This window comes from Hakea prostrata, chromosome 3 (assembly GCF_041222555.1).
Source record: "Hakea prostrata isolate BN-2017 chromosome 3, UWA_Hpros_2, whole genome shotgun sequence".
NCBI lineage: Eukaryota > Viridiplantae > Streptophyta > Magnoliopsida > Proteales > Proteaceae > Hakea > Hakea prostrata.
This window is the reverse complement of record NC_142602.1, coordinates 9,229,737-9,247,295: the sequence shown is the minus strand read 5'-3', so window position 1 is coordinate 9,247,295 and position 17,559 is coordinate 9,229,737. Positions and strand designations below refer to the sequence as shown.

The window sequence follows — 17,559 nt, the reverse complement described above, 5'->3', positions numbered from 1 at the left end:
TTTCAGTGACTTTAGACCCCTTCCCCTGTTTTCTCGCTGTTTCATTGCTCTTCTAAATTTATAAAGTGTATTTAAGTTAATAATAATTATTTTGGATAAGTTGTATAATCAATTCTTTTTCCATATTTTGAAGGAAACTTACAAGAAAAACTGTGCACAACAATGCACATATCTGCCAAATAATTGGCTGTGAAAACAAAGAAACTACAAATTTATTTTGAACTTTTTAAATTTAAAATCAGGTTTTAAATCTCAGTTAATTATTTAGTATAAAAGTACACTCTAGGTACGCGAAAATATTGGTCAATTACAATGAAAAATCCCCCAAATCTGCATTCGTTAGCTTCTAAAATGAGGAAAGTTTGTTCTCTGTTGTTGCTTTGATTTTTTTACCTTTTTAAATCAATCAAAGTTTTTCAAAAACTCAAGTTTCTAGCATTTGAGGGTTCTATAAAGAAATAAATTAGAAATTAGTGACCAAACAAAATTGTAAAAGTGATATTTTTTTTAAATTGAACTTGAATTAAAAAAAACAACCTTGTGCAATTTAGACTAGATTTTATAATTGTACATAACACTGCTTTGAATTTGGTAGGTATGATTTGTTTTCCTTGTAAATACCCACAGTTAATGAATTGGAGTTTTTTGGTAATCTTAATTGAATTAAGGATGCTGTCCTTAGTCGCGTATGGTTGCCGCAATTTTACGCCTCTAAAGCAGTTACTGAGCATCAACCTCCTCCGTCGTCGCACTCCAACATCGCTCTTAGTCACTCTCTCCGCTTGTCTGAGTCATTCACCGTCTTGTTCTCCGAACCCTAAAATCTTCACGGGGAATTTTCTGTTCTTGCCGATGGAGGTATTCCTCTCTTCTCTGTCTTCAACACTTTCTTCATTTACCATTGATTGACCGTTAGAAACAAACAAAGAAAAGGAAAAGCATGCTCATCTAAGCTCGTTTCACTATTTTACTTGATAATTTTTTGAAGTAAATAGGGCACAATTGAATTATATGAAAGGTTTGATTCTTATTAAGCAGCTTTTCCCTCGAAAGAAATCGTAGGCTTCGTTCGACGTTCTTCCCTCTTCCATTCGCCTTTTTTTGGGTTCTTTCTTTCCTTTCTGTTTAAATGTCTTCTATACCCTGCCAGAAGGATGGACGAAGAAATGATCACGTTCGTCATCAATCTTTTGTCCGAAAAATTGCATTTTAACTTCCTGTTGACCTGTGGAGGGCATAATTTTTTGTTAACTTCAACATTTTAATTTGTATATAAGGTTCTGTCGGGGACAAAGAAGAATGTTAATGTGCCAGGATTTTCGGCTCTTATGCGATCAAATTGAATTCCAGGGTGCTTTTCTTTGATTTGTTCATGGTTTTTTACTAGTAATGTTTTTTGCGGAGGTGAATGAAATTAATCTGCATGAATTTGTAGTTCTCCCTTTAATCAGCTTGTTCAGTTGGAGAAACACTTTGGCAACTTCGTTAATCCTTTGTTTGGTCCGTCTTTGAGAAGGTATTAGGGTCTCAAGGTACTTTTATAAGCTACATATTTGGATTTCTTCAGTGAGCCTTCTCTGTTTATCAGGATATAAAGAAGATAAGTCTCTATTACAAGGATGACAACAAGTACAGTGCAGTGACGTAGATCTGTGGGCACCAATCAGTCCCTTCCATTTAGCTGCTAAACATTTTCTGTCCTTCCTTCTCCAATTAGGGTTTCCTCTTTCAGTACTCAACTCAGTAATAAATTAAACATCATGAACGGTTACCATTCAATAGAAACAGTTACAATTTGTCAATATAATCATATATATCCAACAGATAAAGGCTAGCTGTTTGACTTCAAAGTTTTGAAGGTGATATTGCTTATGACAAAGTTCAGTTCATTCTGAAGTCTTCCATGTTCTTATTTTCATTTTACATTTGAATATATAGCTTAAGAAACTCAAATATATTGCATTGCATTCACTTGGGGAGCTGTAAGGGCAAGCTAACTTTGAACAGGGCTGCTAACCCCGCCCCTTCCTTCAATTGTGGTCACTGTTGTTTTTTAAATTTGATTTTCTGTTGAGTGCTTATGTAATGGGGTGTTCAGATTTTATCGGCCTAGTTCCACCCTTTCATCGCGTCATGTGTTTCCATTCTTGTCATGCTAAAATTCCTAGAAAAGCTGCACGTACTTGTGTTTTTTAACCAATAAGAGAGTCTGGTTTGATTTGGATTGGTCTATCCGTTTAATTCGATTTAGTTTTCCAGTTTGGTTTGCCTAATGAGCGCTGACCACCTAACCATACCAATAAAATAACGTAGACTGAAACATAAACTGAACTGAATGACAAGCCGGACTAAACACAGAAAACTATAGTACTAAAAAACCCAATAAATAATTGACAATTTGGTTTATAGCTTTGTGCCATTGTGTTGATGACAAACTTCAAGGAAATTTGTAAATCCCGCAAGTCTCTTTTGATTTCTTTGGTGGCAAGGTTTAAACGATTCGTATAAAAAAACACGTTTAAAATATTAGTATCAAAGAGTGTATGGGTCGTTCCGTATCAAGCATTGTATTGTACTATTCAATGCATTTTAGTGCAATCCAATAAAGAGATGCATCAATATCAGTTGTTTCCGATTTGGATACTAGAGGTACAAATTTGGTATTGGCAGAGCCCTAAACCCGACGGGCCGGTGGCCGAGGCGGCCGCGGCGGGACCTCCCGCGGCGCGCCCTCCTTGTTTTTCCTATCTATCCGCTTTGGCCCTTCCTTTTGTTCCGGCGTCTCTCGGTCGGGGTCGGGACTGGGATTCCTCGCGGGCTGCCAATGGTCTGGCGGCTCGGTTGGCGCCGCGTTGGCTTTGTTATTATGGGCTGGGTTGGGTTGGTGGGCCCGTGCCCCCCGCCCTGTTGCCCCTTGGCATTTCACTGTACCTTATCATGTCATGGGAATTTAATGCCTTTGTGGTTTCAATTTTTGTCGATTTGGATTTGGAATCGTCCCAAAGGCCAAAACCCAATGGACTCTCTGATTGGAAAACATGCCGATTAAAAACAACATGTAAGCGCAACCATGGACCTTGGGCTCAATAGTCCAAACCAGTTATCCCAGCAGGCCCGCTACGTTGGCCCAACTCTTTGCCCTAGGTATGCAACGCATGACGCATGATTGTGACGCTTGCAACTAGAAGAAGAAGAAGAAGAAGAAGAAGAAGAAGCATCATTAATTAGTTAATTGGGTAGAAAAAAGCATAGATGGTGATGCTTTCATATTTGAAAAATAGAGATAAAGAGAGGTAAGAGAGGTATATGATGCTTTCTTATCTCCATGGAATTAAATATTAGCTTATAAATATTATGCATTGACAGTACACAGCACCATGCATAGAACTGGAGAGCAAGCTCTACAAGAAATTGAGACCAGCTGTATGCATCATCTGCTCTTTATTTCCGATCCAAGTTATCCCATCAAGGATATCCAAATAGGAAGAGACCGATCGAAGAGACAATGACAAAGAAAAATTCCACCACCAGTGGATATGAGAACATTGAGAAGCATGGTTAGTATATCTCTGGCGACCACCAGAACTACATCATATGACCAACCAGCACCTTCATGGTCGTGGTGATCAGATCAAACATGTTTCCAACACTAGTCATCATCATCATCATCATCATGAGATTGCTCGGCCGTTGAAGGTTCATGTTTGTGTTGAAGAAGACATCGACGCTGAAGCTGATGACTTCATCAAGCAGAAGCACAAGAGGTTCCACGAGCTGAGCAGGTTGATGTCCCTGAGGATGGGGATTTGAAAAGATGGTGTACCTCTGAGGTTCTGCAGGTATATGGAGGACAACTATCTATACTTATCCTTAATTATAAATACATAAAGCTTCAATTCTAGATGTCTGTTCATTCTTGTAACATGCATGTTTGTGCACATTAAATGTGATTGGCTTTTTCCATTCCCATAAATAATGTGTTCATAATTTGAACAGAAAATTAAAATGTAATATTTGTACATGTTGGAGACATCTCTCCTTATGAACCTGTAAACGGATAGCCGAAATCCGCCTCCAAAAACATTTTTCAACATATTTTTTTGAAAGGAAAGATAATCGGATTCGAAAACCAGTACTCGATAACTGGATAATCGGAAACTGGAAATTATCCTGTTATAGTAAAGTGTTAAACACTTTTATTCTAAAAAAGGGGCTAATAATCGGATTCAAAAACCGGTAATTAATCGGTAATCGGAAATTTTTTTTAAAAAAAATGACAATCACCAATCAATAGTCGGATAGTTTATCGGATTGGATTATTATCAGATATCCGATAAAGTTTCAGATTGGAATTTGGATGCCTTCTCTAAATTTCTGCCAGATTCGAATTCGGATACTGGTGTCTCTGAGCCGAATCCGATCCCTTTTACAGGTCTTGACTCTACTCCCAGCAGACTACGTTTAAAATGTATGTATGAGTAGCATATACGTATGGGGTGTGTATTATACATATTGGAGAAAATGAATACAGAAAGTGTTAGTTATTCCTTCAAACACAAAGTTTGAATGGTGCCAAATCATGAATATTCAATTTTGGAAACCAAGTCATTAAAAATATCCAAACCCCTACCACTTCATATATTATGATAAGGTCTCTATGCAGCAGCCCACGTTTTCTCATTTTTATTTTTGGGTTGAGAATTAAAGTTTTCTTTATGACTTATCTGTGTTGCCCTTTGTTCTATTCTTTTGATCGTCGAATGAGCAATACATAGATTGGTAAAATTACAACCGCTAAAAGAAAAATTGGCAAAGACCAATGTCTGACAAAGAAACTAAAAGAAAAATTGGCAAAGACCAATGCCTGACAAAGAAACGAAGTCCAGTACATGAAGAAAACTAGGCCATCTTCTTCTTAGCCAAGACTGTTTGCTAGGCTAGTTTTTGCTTCAAATCTAAACCAAGTGGTTCACCGATTGTAATATATGTAATTGTATTGCCTAGTGAAGCCTGCGTAACACACATATACATCCCACACATGTGCAGTTGCACTGGCAGGTGTTGTCATTGACTTCCATATGCAGATGATGATGACCCCCTTATTCTTCATTGACAGTGTTGGTGTGCATATTACCCTCCTCCTCTTCATTGTTACCATGTTCTATGTGATTACCCTCCTCCTCTTCATTGTTACCTTGTTCAATGTGATTACCCTCATCTTCTTCGGCATTTGCAGCTACGTGCACAATTCTTCGACAATTCTGCCTAGGCACCCAATCGGAAGTGTATCGGTCTATTTCCTGACGTGCCCGAGTGGATCTTCGTAGAGGGATACTAAGGACCAAGCTACCTTGATTAGGAAACCTTCCTCTTCCCCGTCTTCTAGCTACATAAGGTATTCGTTCGTGTTCAGTTTCTTCATGAAGTGTGCCATGGTCTTGAAACGTAGTTTCTTCATCTTGATGATCACTAATTGGCTCTTAGTAACCTTCTTGATAGGAATCCATGTGTGTTTCTTGGCGCATATTTTGAAACCTTTCTTGATTGCCACAACTAGCTACATAAGGGATTCGTTCGTGTTCAGTTTCTTCATGACGAGTGTCATGGTCTTGAAACGTAGTTTCTTCATCTTGATGATTACCAATTGGCTCTTGGTAACCTTCTAGATAGGAATCCATGTATGTTTCTTGGTGCAACTCTTGAAATAGTTCTTGATCGCCACCACCACCATCATGGCGACGACGAATCGTATAAATTGTCTGAATGCACTTTTCAAAACCTCATGCTGCTTCAACTGCACTATCTTGCACTACCGCATCTAACAACCTTTCATACGCTGGGTTGAAAAAAGGTTGGACTCTTTCTAGTTCGAAGGGTGTTAAATTGTATTGGGTCGGGTCATAACCCGTACCCAGGTAGAGAGGGTAAAGCGGTGAAATAAGTCTATAAATTGTGGATCATTGTAAAATCCTAAAATTTAATGAAAACAGTAGCCTCCTTTCTCCCGTAGACGTAGACCTCTGGCCGAACCAAGTAATCTCCTCTTGATCCTTCTAGATCTTACATCTTCTTCATTGATTTTATATTGATTATACAATTAACATGGTATCAGAGCTTAACATGGTATCAGAGCTTAATATAGTATCAGTCAAGGTTCTTGATCTATCCCCTCTTTAGCTGTTGCTGCAATACTTTTTTCTTTCTCCCACCGGCGACTCTTCGTTTTTTCTACAAATTTGGATGCCTTCTCTAAATTTCTGTCAGATTCGAATTCGGATATTGGTGTCTCTGAGCCGAATATGATCCCTTTTACAGGTCTTGACTCTACTCCCAGCAGACTACATTTAAAATGTATGTATTAGTAGCATATACGTATGAGGTGTGTATTAATACGTATTGGAGAAAATGAATACAGAAAGTGTCTGAAATCTGAGATGCATCAATCTTTTTCCAAGTGGCTTATGTAGTTTCTCATTTTGAATAATAAAAGTATTAGTTATTCCTTCAAACACAAAGTTTGAATGGTGTCAAATCATGAATATTCAATTTTGGAAACCAAGTCATTAAAAATATCCAAACCCCTACCACTTCATATATTATGATAAGGTCTCTATGCAGCAGGCCACGTTTTCTCATTTCTATTTTTGGGTTGAGAATCAAAGTTTTCTTTATGACTTATCCGCGTTGCCCTTTGTTCTATTCTTTTGATCGTCGAATGAGCAATACATAGATTGGTAAAATTACAACCGCTAAAAGAAGAATTGGCAAAGACCAATGCCTGATAGTATGGGGTCGAGAGTTCGAATCTCCTTGAGGCTAGGCTAGGGGCGAAGCCCGGTACATATAAGATAGTTCCCCCCCAACAGTTCCAAGAGAAAAATTTAACGGGCGAAGAGGAACTTTTTCGTGAAGCAATTGCGCCGGTTTCGTGAATTGAATATCCTAAATATTGAACAAAATAAAATTCCTGGCATTGTGGTTCTAAAATTCAAATTTACTTCAAATCATTATGTGTAGTCCATGGTGAGGGATTCAATAACACTAGTGAAAAATAAGATTGTGCACATTTGTCTAAAAGGAAATGCCGGAATACAGAAAGGGTCATAAATATTCAGAGCAAATTAAAAAAATTGTCTATTTGGTATGGGTCTGGTATTTATCACTACTCCCTTTCCCAACTGAAAACTCAAAAGAAATAATTGCATGGTAAGACACTAAAGTCATAGAGGATTGAGAAAGTTGGATTGCTGTTGACAAAGAAACGAAGTCCAACACATGAAGAAAACTAGGCCAACTTCTTCTTAGCCAAGACTGTTTGCTAGGCTAGTTTTTGCTTCAAATTTGAACCAAGTGGTTCACCGATTGTAATATTTGTAATTGTATTGCCTAGTGAAGCCTGCGTAACACGCATATACATCCCACACATGTGCAGTTGCATTGGCAGGTGTTGTCATTGCCTTCCATATGCAGCTGATGACCCCCTGTTCTTGATTGCCTTCCATATGCAGTTGATGACCCCTTGTTCTTGATTGACGTGCACAATTCTTCGGCGATTCCGCCTAGGCACCCAATCGGATGTGTATCGGTCTATCTCGCGACGTGCCCGAGTGGATCGTCGTGGAGGGACGCTAAGGACCAAGCTACCACGAAACCCTCCTCGAGACCTTCCTCTTCCTCGTCTTCTAGCTACAGAAGGTGACTCTGTTTCTTCATGACGAGTGTCATGGTCTTGAAACGTAGTTTCTTCATCTTGATGATCACCCATTGGCTCTTGGTAACCTTCTTGATAGGAATCCATTTCTTGGTGCAGCTCTAGAAACCCTTCGCCACCGACAACATATGAATTGTCTGAATGCATTTCTCAAAACCTCCTGCTGCTTCAACTGCACTATATATCTTGAGAAACCGCATCTGACAACCTTTCGTACGCTGGATTGAAAAAAGGTTGGACTCTTTCTAGTTCGAAGGGCAACGGCATTAAGGCATAAAACTTTCTAATTTGGTCCGACAGAATTAAAAAGTTTCTGAAGACACCGTCGTCCATTTGGGAAAATAATTAAAGAGACAGACTATAGCTGCAGCTGGTAATGTGTGTGGAGGGAGTGTGGTACGTATCCTTATTTTATAATAATGAGATCCACGATAGAAGCTTCGAAGGAAGTACAACTGGCGCACCTATCAGTTATATATGTGATTGCATGCATATGCGTATGGAATGGCTGGTTCCTTATGACGCTTTATCCGCTCGATCTGAAATAGTTAATAATGTAATGGTTATTAACATTCTCCATATATACGTTCTCCTTGAAGATTTGTTATGAACGTAATTAAGTGAGTCTATGTACTCAAAGATATATATATATATATATATATATATATATATATATATTACTTCTACAGATAGACTTATACATCCACCAATGTACGTAAGATAAATAAATAAATAAAATTGTTTCAAATAGGTGAAAATGAGCAAATATGCTACAAAGAACATTTCTACCAAAAAGAAAAAGAAACATGAGTGAATACCTTCTTTTATATATAGAAGAAACATAATTCTTAATAAATAACATAAATTTTTTTTTTTAATTGTCCGTGGACTTTACTGTTTTGAGGTATATTTACTGTTTTAATAGTAGACATCCTTATAACATTCTAGAGCAAAGTATACACAAGAAGTGGAGAGTGCAAGCCTAATGGTATCATTTATAATCTGCGATTATTTCAATATTTCATTAAGTGCCCAAGCTTAATAGCGGAAGAAAATTTTAGCGTTATTTTGGAATTTTTAAATAAATAAAAATACACACTTATTTAACGGAGGGAGACATAGTATACAGTGGTTTAAGGTTGGATTAGATTTAAAAAAATATAGAATAGACTAAAAGCACATAATATATATATATATATATATATATATATATATATATATTATATATATATATATATATATATATATTTTTTATATATATATATATTGAATCATTACATTTTGTAATTGAAGATTTAAAAATTGTTCAACTAATTAAAATTAAATAGTATAATTTAATTCATATTGTTATAACATTAGAAATAAAAATTTACCTAAGATTTTCTTCTTATAGGTTAGTAGTATTTCAATTTCCTCCAATATGTTAATTATATTATTCAAAAAAAGATAAATGAAAAATCATTGTGTTGAATTATAACTAAATACATAGAATAACTAAATACAATAGCCGCAAACATTTTGATTATTAATGTGATTCTTGTATGATTATTTATTATCCTCAATCATGCATAATATATTTCTTAAAAAAAAATAATAATAAATAAATTTAAGAGACACCTCAAAATATTTTGCAAAATGACAAAAACAACCAAAGATGTTTTTAAAATTTTCACAATGGTACACTCCCCTTAACAAATTTCATTAAGTCATCCTTAGATAATCTCATAATTCATATATTACTATCAATCTCTTGCTACTTTACAATGTTGCCCCCAAAAAGATTGAATCATTAATTTCATCTTGTTGATTTATCTTTAATTCTTCATTTTATATTCTAAGATCTAGAACAATACAACTAAAATATATTTGTCATTTATTTTAATTAATCAATGTTTCTAATGAAAAAAAAAGAAGTCATTGCCAATTTGACATAGTTTTGGGGTATTATGCTTTTCGCCAATTATCTTGGAGTGTCCCTAAAATTTTTCCAATAAATATCATGCATAATGTATGAACAAAGTAGTGCAAAATTACTAAGAAACAATAAAAAAGAAATGATATACTCTTAAAGCGTCTCACGTGATTAGCATTTATAATAAATATCACAATTTTAAACATTTTATTGTGTTCATTTAATTCACTATTTCACATTATATAGTTCAAAATATTATTTGCCTTTCATAATACATCTAACAACCTTATAACTAATGTCATATATTAGTATTTATTATAATTGGTTTTTTTGGTTAAGAGCTGATCCAATTTAGTTTTTGACAAGTTTTATCGAATGTTCAAACTCTATAGGCAAAATATTATGAGATCTATTAGAAATTAATTACACAAATATTTGAAAACTAATAATTATATTATCATGCTATCATACTATTATCATAAAAGTATGAACTCAAGGGATACGGGATACGGCTACATTTTGTTTTTCACAAATACCCTATTCATTGATAAATGATGTCTAGACATTTAAATTCAAATTCTTGAATTAATTTTAATTCTCAATTTCTACTATTCTCATTTTTTTAAGAAATCATTAATTACTTAATATGTTATTGGATGTCTCCTTTTTTTTTTTAGAAAAACGAGATTCAAACTAATTAGATACATTTTGAATTCTAAATTATCTTCTCAGTCTCTTCAATTCTTCCACTTTTTAAATTATACCACTCTTTAAGACGTAACTAATCTTCACCCCTTGAAGTAATCTAAGTTTTGTGCCACTCCCTGCTTCCTCTCCATCATTTTATGATTTCATTAATTCATGGCAGCACAACTACCCTAAAACCTATCCATTTCAATTGTTTAATCTTTGATTATTAAATAAAAATATTTAAAGTTGTAAATTGATTTTAATGCACAATTCATTTCTTGATCGAATTTTTTGCTTTTGAGAATATTTCATGACCCAATTTAGTGGCTTAAACATAAGCATTCTGTGTTACTGTGTACTATCCTTAATGACATTGATAAGCGGCAAACAACCCCCTCTGCTAGACACTGAAGTAAATCCTTCCCTTCCCGTAAAGCTAGTAAAGCTAGGGCTTCCCCCTTCAAAACACCTCCATAAAGGTAGCTGGATTAATTAGATAAGCCTCTAAAGGCACCCCTCCCTCTAGGGTCCTAACAATGAGGCCCAGCCCAGCCCACCTTTTGAGTCCACCTTAACTGCACCAGTATTCAATTTCAGTGCAGGGCCCATAGCTTTAGTCCACTTCATATCTTCATCATCTCCTCCTTACCTCTCTCGTTTACTTGGTTCGGTTGGCTTCACTGACTGAACGGGTTATTCTGGTTAAGTGAGAGATTTGATGTTTCTTCACTCCCATTGAAGTATGTCAACGTCCCTTCTCTCTCTCTTCGCAAATTGGGATAGACAGTTCTGCTTAGTCATAAAAAGAAAATTTGAAAAAATTACCCAGAAGAGGTGAAAAGTAACGTTTTGAATTTTTTTTTCCTGGTTCATATAACAGAAAACTGTAAAGTGAGATTTGAGAAGGCAAAAGATTGAACCATGAGGTCCAGATACAAAGATCCTAATTTAAATAATTACTAGTTCTTCCAAGGTGGACCATGCCACCATGCCTTAATGGCCTTGGGGGCAGGAGAGGAGAAGTTGGCAACTAAAGGGAGCTTTTTTGATCACGGGATCAAAAGTCATTACGCAGAAAGCCTAAAATTAAGTAGACAAACGGAGAAAGGAAACTTTTATTGCCTTCCGTTACCATCATTCCATATAAAAGAGGATAATGTCGACCGAACGCCGTCAACCCAAAAATAATCAGGAGATTACACGAAACCCACTAGGAACTAGGAAGTCCACACAAGCAGTGTTTTTGTTTTAAATGGTGACGTCATGTGACGTTAATTTAGTTTGGAGTTGTTTCATTAACCGTTACAAAGAAAGAGAATATATAGAATAATAGAATGATAGAGAAATTGTTTGGGGCAGTGATTTAGATCTTGATCGTCCATTTTCAAAAGTATGTTTTCACGCTTTATAGAGTGGTGGTCGAAGAATTCAAATCCGCTCTGATTCTCGCAAGGCCATTCTTATGATCTTGGGTTCCAATAGAGTTCCTTGGTATGTTGATTCTTTGGTTGATGACATTCGCACACTTCAACGGAGTTGTAGAGATTGCTTCATTTTACACCATTTTCGTGTGTTGAACCAAGGAGCAGACTTATTGGCAGGGTTTCTCCAAGCTCCTGACGAGTTACAATTTGACCCGGGAGGGTTACCTCCTGGTTTGGATATTATTGTCTGTAATGATATTGCTGGAAAACCATACTATAGATTGTAATCCTCTAATTTAGTTACTCTCTTAATACAAGCTCCTTATTCCAAAAAAATTATATTTCGCAACAAGCCAATGCAGGGTTGGTTGAGTGGTAAAGATTCATACTTCTCAGTGGAGAGGTATTGGGTTCGACCCTTGCGGACGGCATTATATTTCCAGTATTAAAAAAAACATCAGTACCAAAAAAAAAAAAAAAATTATATTTCGCAGCACAGTTCTACACAATTATAGTTTGAACTGGAATGATGAGCTATAAATATCCATTAAATTATATTTCGCAACAAGCCAATGCAGGGTTGGTTGAGTGGTAAAGATTCATACTTCTCAGTGGAGAGGTATTGGGTTCGACCCTTGCGGACGGCATTATATTTCCAGTATTAAAAAAAGCATCAGTACCAAAAAAAAAAAAAATTATATTTCGCAGCACAGTTCTACACAATTATAGTTTGAACTGGAATGATGAGCTATAAATATCCATGACGTCATGTGACTTTAATAGAACCACTCCAACTTCAAATTTATTGTTCCAAGACTCATCACTGCCCTAATACACATTTAAGTAAACTGTCCTAAGGTTGGGTGTCTCTCACTGCATATTCAATTCTCCAAAATGCTTTTTCTTCTTTAACAACCAGAACAGTTCAAGTAGAGGTTCAGAAGCGTAGTTGAAAAGATGTAAAGTGAGTATGGATTTCTTATATATGTTCAAATGATGGAAGCATATCTCTCATCAAGGCATCAACCAGTGATGGCCATTCTTATCATTGGAGCCGTAGCTAATTTATTTTATACAAATACCCTTAATCATTCAATTTTGTTTTCCATGATGATCCAATGCAATCTACTCCACTTGGGTTGCCTTTTCCTCTTCAAAAGAAATGAATAGATAAATTCAAGCAGGCTGTGCGCCTAGTCAGTTGAGAGAGTTGGAAGAAAGGGACAATAAATACCACATTTCTGCTTCAATATATTATGTGAACAACCTTAATTAAGCAGGCCGTGATGATTATCACTTCATCAAGTAATGGATGAGTAGGAGGATCTTGTCATATGATATTTCTTGTATATTTTTATAATTTCCTGTAATGATGTGGGAGTTATACAAAGATAAGATTTGATGATATATATATGTATATGAATTAGATTGTGTAAAGCAGGTTCATGTACTTCATAAAAGATAAAATATGTGATGCAACCATGCTTTTTGCCTTTGCACAATACCAACTCTTATTATTTCTAATGAATCCACCTGGGCATTCCAATAAATAAATTTTAGGAAGGCAATCTTTTTATGGCACTAATGCAAGTAATCAATTTCCTATGTTACATTAATAAGACGAAAGGTTTCTTGTTGCACCTACTTATAAATGATTCATCATTAATTAGCCTGCACAAGAAGAAAAAGTAAAAAAAAAAAAAGTATTCACTCGTAGTAGACTTATGAAAATTTTTATTTTTTATTTTATTTGGAAATGTGTTTCAAATTTTGGTTTTCTTTCAAGATTAAATTTTCCTCTAACAAAAATAAATCCATTGCACCATTAATGCAAAGATCTTAGTTAAAAAGTTATAGTATGTTTTTGTTAATGACTAAAATAGTCATTCTATCCTGACCGGTCCGACCAACGGGTTCAATACAGTTGTCTCGACCATAGTGTTAATGGACGATCCGACCATCGTGTTAAGAGTACCCGATCAAGATAAACTTCTATCATCTGCCAACTTCCTAGAAAGGATAAGTCAGGTAAAAGACTCTTTCTAGAGTTACTTTCCTAACACAACTCTTCTTATAGTTATATTCGAAATTTAACCCTGATATCTAAAGCTATATAAGCACCTCAGGCAAAATTTATGTAGTAAGTATTAATATTTTGTAAGATCAATTACTTGAATTATCTATTGAATAGTTGAGATCATATCATTGGTACTGACTTGCTCGTTGGAGACGTACCTCGACCACCAAAGGTCGAGCACATGTTTTGCAAGAACGCGACAAGGAAGGACGAGCAGAATTTCGTATCAACAGTTTTTAAAATCCTCTACCAAAAAAAAGTGAGTATGTTTTCAAAATTCAAATAGGCATCACAATCATCTAAGTGGAAGAAAACCCAACCTTTATAAGCAAAGACTGCAGACATTACAATATAAATTTGCAGGTAAAGCTGCAAAGTATATATAATCATTTAAACAACAATATGTATATAGTTCTTCTTTCGTTTTTTAAATTGTCACCTCAAGGTACAACCCTCATGTTCACATGTGACCTCAAAAAATCTATTCTTTTGCCCTATCTTCCTAGCTAGGTCCTATAAACAAGTGATAGGTTTGCTTTTCTGATCTCTGTTGTATATTATGACTGTACAAGTGCATCAGCAAGGTGTATAATATATGTATGTAGATTTGGATAATTTAAACTCAATGATTTTTTTGTGATAGAAATTAAATTTAATATCATTTCATTCTTAAACAGCCTCCTTAACTCTAGAAGACTGATCATTACCAAAATCCTAAAACCCTGTTTCAGATCAATCCACGAAATTCTTATAGTTAACTACATATATAAAAACTCAAGTATTGCAGTTTAGAGTGATTTTTCTAAGGTAACAACAAAACTTCATTCATTTTCTAAGACATCATTTGTTTGAATTAGAGTGAAAAAAAAGAGTGGAAATGTGATCCATATGTAGTTATGCTAGAAAATGAAAAATTTTTATGGAACAGTTTCAAATTGTGAGTCTCATTTTTATTGTATCCCACACTTTTTTACGAAGTTTCACTTATTTAGTGAGATTTTTAAAGAGATGGGGTAAAAAAATATAACATGCTACATCAGCAGACAAGTTTCTCGCTTTCCCACCCTATTAAATCCAACTAATCATATTTTTAGATCTTATAGACTAATTTACTCTTTCAAACTTTTTATCACTCCACTTCAATTTAAATAACAAACCGTGCCCAAATGAAAATTATGTGCATGAAAAACCCATTCTCAATATTATTAATCATTAGATTAACTTATTTATAGCACTTCTCATGATAAAGTTTTTCGGCTTCTCCCCCTTTTGCAAGTGCGACCTCCAAAGCTTTATTATTAATAACATAAAGGGTCACCGCCCATGTACCCAATGAGAGCAATTACTCCTCGTATATATGTCCATCATCAAATCTTCAGTTATAAACTTACAATAGCCGACATGGTCACCATCAGTTCAACTGTATTATTTCATTCACTCTTAGCAAACTTTTCCTTTCAAGGTCATTCAAGTTCATAACAAGAGAGAACTTGCTTACATATTTGTAATTTTACATTCTGAGGCTGAACAATCTGCTGGCCGATTGCTTTCATCAATAGTATTTTATGTAAATGGTTGCTTTCACCTAATAGTTTTCTTTGACTTCTTTATTCCATGAACATATATAAGTTCTACATAATTCGAGACAATCCAAGTGAACATACACATGTATGTTTATATGGATTGTCTGCTAATATATCCTTGCCCAAAAAAAGGGATTGTCTAGTAATGCCATTTAAACTAAACCCTTCTCTCTCTATACTTAATCTTCTTAATTGATTATGACTGTTCTTTATTTTTTGTTTTTACATATTATCAAACTATGGGCTACAATAAGAGTAAATATGTAGCAAACGAGTATGACCAGAAGAGGACCCCTCAAACCCTTTCTTTTGAATAAGTGTAGTGTCATAATCATCCTTTTTAGTCTACCTTCCACTCTCCCATGTTCCTTCTGTTTCTTTTTCAATTCACTAAAAATGCTCTTTGTTCTTCTACTTTCATCATCCCTTCCCTTTAGCTGCTAAACATTTTCTGTCCTTCCTTCTCCAATTAGGGTTTCCTCTTTCAGTACTCAACTCAGTAATAAAACATCATGAACTGTTACCATTCAATAGAAACAGTTACATTGATCTCGGAAGAATCAAATAACAGGTCTTGAAAGAGCTCATACAAGAGGAAAAGTACTACTCCTTTCTTTCTGGTCAAGAAGCCTAAATCACAGACAGGTATAAGCACATGCAGTTGCCCTTTTTGACCATCATTTTCATTCTCTCTTTTACTTTTTTTTTTTATCTAAATTTATTCTTGGTTTGTTGATCTATAGATATGACAAAACCTTGGTTTAAGTTTTTGATTAGGGTTATGTCAGATGTGATATTTAAGGGTAGCATCAGTTTTAAAGCAGTTGTTCAAAATTATTCAACTAGCTAGAACAGGGATCTAATTACACTAAATGAAGGAGTCTCAGGGAGAGAGAGAGATAGATCTAGAAATTGGAAAACATAATCTTTGCCCAAATTCTGAGTGTCATGTTTTAGTAGCTGGAGTGCTTATATTTGAGAGAAAGAGGGGGAGGGCAGACAAAGAGTCACAAGTAGAAAATGAGATTAAGAAAAAGCAGGTCTCTTGTTGGTATAATTGAACTAACTGTGAAATTCCTTATACACATGAAATCTTTCATATCCTAAGAACCAAGAGTTAGATTTTTTTTTCCTCAATTAACTTGATGAAAACTTGCTATCCTGATGGATCTGTTTAGTGGTTTATACTGTTTACAGAAGCAAAGATGTCTTCATCGAGCTCTTCCAGCTCACCCTGTGCTGCTTGCAAGTTCTTGAGGAGGAAGTGCATGTCTGGTTGCACCTTTGCTCCGTATTTTCCTCCAGAAGAGCCTCAGAAATTTGCTACCGTTCACAAGATCTTTGGCGCCAGCAACGTGACAAAGCTACTCAACGAGATACCCCCACATCAGAGAGAAGATGCAGTGAACTCTCTTGCCTATGAAGCTGAAGCAAGAATTAAAGATCCGGTTTATGGCTGCGTAGGGGCAATATCTTTCCTGCAAAGACAAGTTCAAAGGCTTCAAAAGGATCTGGATGCTGCCAATGCTGATCTGATTCGATATACCTGTAATGAAAACCCGGCAACATTTCCTGCACCTCTGAGATCTCCGATGCTACCTCGTAGAAGATCTGTGGACTCAGCTAGAAGGATGGGTGATGGTGGAGGTTCTTTCTACCTGGGTTCTGGTTTGCCTCTTCAATACCCTCCTTCATGGCCTGGAAATCCTTCAGGAGATAATCATGTTGATGGAGGAGGCAAAACATGAATCAATCAGATGGGGCATGTTTAGAAAGACAAAAGACACATCTAGCTAGGGTTTGTTTGTCTCTCTATGGTACTTAATCTTATTTTGTGGCAACTATATACTTTAATGGCTTCGCTTAGAAACATTAAGGTAACTGAGAAAACATTGATAGAGGGTAACTGAGAAACCATTAATATTCTATCAGTTTTAACATGAATGCAAGATTTGATGTTGAAAGGCGATCTCTGGAACCAACATGGTGTGCAGTGTTCTAGCTACAGGTTGAATTATATAGTGTAACTCTATATTTCCATTGCTTTATTTTGGTTCCTCTCTTTCTATGAGCTTTGTTTCTTGGGATGAATTAAATTCTTGTCCATGTTCCTAATATTGTTTTGTCTGAATTGTACTATTCTTGAAGGATTTATCTGGCTA

The 17,559-nt window shown here is 35.4% G+C and overlaps 1 pseudogene across 2 annotated transcripts; it reads left to right on the top strand.

Moving 5' to 3' along the window:
- Positions 1 to 15,829: 15,829 nt before the first annotated feature.
- Positions 15,830 to 17,559, top strand: LOC149020679 (LOB domain-containing protein 25 pseudogene; annotated as a pseudogene). 2 transcript variants are annotated; one of them, XR_016172002.1, is made up of 2 exons: positions 15,830 to 16,042; positions 16,595 to 17,559. The product of XR_016172002.1 is annotated as an LOB domain-containing protein 25 pseudogene, transcript variant X2 (transcript). The 2 variants fall into 2 exon arrangements; XR_016172001.1 differs by having other exon boundaries at positions 16,576 to 17,559.